General features: G+C 40.9%; 1 pseudogene; it reads right to left on the bottom strand.

Moving 5' to 3' along the window:
* Positions 1-3072: 3072 nt before the first annotated feature.
* On the bottom strand, positions 3073-3863 carry LOC102770828 (annotated as a pseudogene).
* Between the last annotated feature and the right edge of the window lie 256 nt (positions 3864-4119).

Below are 4119 nucleotides of genomic sequence, written 5' to 3'. Positions count from 1 at the left end.
AGATGAAAACTGAACTTTAGTGAAAATACGTAGGATCCTTTCCATGCGACCAGCATGTACAACCCACTTCAGGACCATGTTTTTCTGTTGCCTGAATCCTTTTCTACACCCTTCAAGGCAGCAGAATACTGGGCCCTTATTCTAGGCACACCCACTCCCTGCATGCCCTTCCAAATCCTGGCTTTCTCTCTCCCCTATTTTGGGCTCCTCCCCACTCCCCAGAGACAATCTCTACTCTTAGTTGGTCCTTTCTGTGACTCGTTTACTTCAAAACGTCATGAAGCCTTGGCCGGGTAGCTCAGTTAGTTACAGCATCTTCCCAATACACCATGGTTGCAAGTTTGATCTCCTGTGGTCAGAGCATGCACAAGAAGCAACCAGTGAATGCATAAATAAGCAAAAAAAAAAAAACAAACACCCACAAACAAACCTATGTTTCAATCTATCTCTGTCTCTCTCTATATCTCTGTCTCCCCCCCTCTCAGATCAATACAAAACAAAATAGGAAATATACAACTCTGAGTTGTGATATCTAAAAGGTAATTTGGCAAGGAACGATTAAGAACAAAGAAAGTCTCACTTGCCTTAAGGCTCTTCAATTAAGCAAAAATGAAAGGTGTTGACATACGACAAAAGGTATCAATAAAAAATGAGATTATATGTAATTAACTATATATAAGATGTAACAGATGAAATAATTTAACTGCACAGATAAGAAGGTGTAGCAAAATCTATCCAGAGAAAATGCCTATCTTTGTAGACTTTTTCTCAAGGAAAAAAAAGTATATTAGAAGGATGGGCATTAAGAAGGAAAGTAACACCTAAGCAACATAGTTTGTCAGAAATATTGAGATTCATGCCCTGGCCAGTGTAGCTCAGTCAGTTGGGCATTTATCCCATGCACTGAAAGGATGCTGGTTCCATTCCATTCCATTCCTGGTCAGAGCACATGTCGGGTTTGGGGATCAATCCCCGGTAAGGGGTTTGCAAGAGGCAGCCAATCAATGTTTCGTTCTCATATTAGTTCTCTCTCTACTGCTCCCTTCCCAAAAAATCAATTTAAGAACTATCTATATCTATATCTATATCTATATCTATATCTATATCTATATCTATATCTATCTATCTATCTATCTATCTATATATATAATTTCATGTCTATGCTGTCAGTAGCTTTTAAAAAATTAAGACCTGTCCAGTGTTGCTCGTTGGTTAGAACATCGGTCCATGAACAAAAGGATCTTGGCTCAATTCCAGGTAAACACACACTAGTACCTCCTACCTCTGTTGCAGGTTCACTCCCCACCCTCGGTCAGGGAGGGTGCAGGAGGCAGCCAGTCTATATGTCTCTCACATCAATTTTTTTTCTCTCTCTCCCTCCATTCCACTCTCTCTAAAAAAGCATTGGAAAACATATCCTGTGGTGAGGATTAACAACAAATTTAAAAGAAGAAATATTGAGAATACAAAAGAAAACCTTTCCCAGGAAATTCCAGCATTATTTTCTATCAAAGAGAAAACCTTTTGCAATGCAAAAATAAATTTTTAAAAATATCTAAAATTTTAAAGAAATCTAAAATAGACATATTTTTATTGATTCCAGAGAGGAAGGAAGAGGGAGGGAGAGATAGAAACATCATGATGAGAGAGAATCATTCATCAGCTGCCTCCTGTAACCCGGGAATCAAACTGAGATCTCCTGATTCATAGGTCAATGCCCAACCACTGAGCCACACCAGCTGGGCTGCAAAAATAATTTTTGTTTCTTAATTTTTCTCAGGTGCACAAATATTAAATGTACTGCTTGAAGAATTTATGTGTACAACTACCACTCACATCAAGATATAGACCATGTACATCTTTCAAAAATGCTTTCTTATTTCCTTTGTTAGTCATTAACTCCATTCAGATTTAATAATCTCTTCTTACATATCTTTTTTTTAAATATATTTTATTGATTTTTTACAGAGAGAAAGGGAGAGAGATAGTTAGAAACATCGATGAGAGAGAAACATCGATCAGCTGCCTCCTGCACATCTCCCACTGGGGATGTGCCCGCAACCCAGGTACATGCCCTTGACCGGAATCGAACCCGGAACCTTTCAGTCCGCAGGCCGATGCTCTATCCTCTGAGCCAAACCGGTTTCGGCTTACATATCTTTTCAGATTGATTTCTGTGCACATACACATGCACAAATATTTTTAAAAATTTATGATCATACTACGAATATCATTTATAATGGTCTCTTGGTGACTTCAGGTCTGTACCTTATTTGGTTGTGTGTATAGGTCTGTATCATTAAAACTGCTTAACCTCCCACTGGACAGATGCACCAAAATTTATGTAATTCCTGTCACTGGACCTTTTTTTGTTAATCCTCACCTAAGGGTCTTTTTCCATTGATTTTTAGAGAGAGTGGGAGGGAGGGAAAAGGAAGAGAGAGAGAGAGAGAGAGAGAAAAGAGAGAGACACAAGGGTTGGCTGCCTCCCACATGTGTTGAACAGGACCTGGGACTGAACCTGAAACCCATGCCCTTGACTGAAATCGAACCTTTGCCCCTTCAATGAATGGGCCACTGGATATTTTTGTCTCTCTCATATTTAGACATTCTAAAACATCATCCTTGTACCTCTCTCTGGTATAATTATTTCCTTAAGATAAAGTTGTAAAAATGAAACATGATTTCACTGATACGTGGAATCTAATGAACAAAATAAACTAACAAAGAAAATAGAAACAGACTCATAGACACAGAGAACACACTGACAGCTGTCAGAGAGGAGGGGCCTTAGGGAGGCCGGGTGAAAAAGGTGAAGGGGTTAAACAAAACAACAACAACAACAAAAACCACACCACAAAGAAGAACAACTCATAGACACAGATGACAGTATATGATTACCAGAGGGAAAGGGAGTGGGGGAAGGTAGAACAGGGTAAAGAAGGGATAAATGGTGATGGAAGGAGACTTAACTTGGGGTTGTGAACACATAATACAATATGCCAATGATGTGTTATAGAAATGTACACCTGAAATCTATATAATCTTATTAACAATGCCACCCCAATAAATTCAATTTTTAAAAAGTCCTAAAAAGACCTGGAATTCGTATATTCCCTTGGCACCACAGGGGCAATATAGAGTCTTTTCTTGAAGAGTATTTTCAACAGCGATCCAGATGGGGGCACTCCCTCGGCTGTATTTGAGAATCTCTTCCAGTTCCAGGGCTATTTTAGTTTTAAACTTCTGGAAAATTATATCTTTCTTGGATTCATTTTTCCATGGAATCCAATTCTTTCTCAGCTGCTTCACCCATGCTCCCTGTAATCTCCGATTCATCTCTGGTTTCTGAAATTTCAGGTGTAATCTCATCTTCTGTTTCTGTGACAATTTTAAATTCTGGAAAAAGGAAGCTGTGGTCTGCAACTGTATGGTTCAAATTATCTGACTGTCTGTAACCTGCTTGTGTCCAGATCTGCAGTCCACAGTCCGGTGCTACTTCCTGCAACCATACCCCTTGTGACTGTCAGAGCATTTGGGGCCTTAAGAGCAGCAAACCCTGCAGAGATGAGTCCAGACTTGAGCCGGAAGCACACGGATCCTCCCATCTCCAGGGAAGGATGCTCAGAAGGTGGCCCATATGAGTAGAAGTCATTTTTCCTAGGTGGCTGATTTCTAAAAACATGTGGGCCGCTCAACACTGAGGCCGTGTGTGGGCCCAGCAGAGGAGCAGGCTGTTAGGGAAGGGTGAAGCAGAGCAGGCAGGGGCTTGTACAGCTGCAGTAGGGCCAGCCGCACCCCGCCACCAGCCCATTATGCTGAAACTTCTGGGCTCTCAGCCACCTCACCTGCACCACCCCCATGAATCCCAGTTCCACCGCTCCTGGGCACACGCCCAGATTTAATGATATTCTAGTTAAATCATCATGGATTAGTTTTGCCTGCTTTGAATTACCAATATGAACCACACAGTATGTTCTGTTCAGTGTTGGCTTTATTCATGGAACACGATGTCTGAGAGACACAGTATCTATGTGTGAAGCAGCAGATCGTGTTTGTCGCTGGGGAGCATTCGTTCCACTTAGTGAACTTACCACTATCTACCTGTCTGTCTATCAC

This window comes from Myotis davidii, unplaced genomic scaffold (assembly GCF_000327345.1).
Source record: "Myotis davidii unplaced genomic scaffold, ASM32734v1 scaffold2389, whole genome shotgun sequence".
Lineage (NCBI taxonomy): Eukaryota > Metazoa > Chordata > Mammalia > Chiroptera > Vespertilionidae > Myotis > Myotis davidii.
This window is presented reverse-complemented; position numbering and strand designations above follow the sequence as displayed.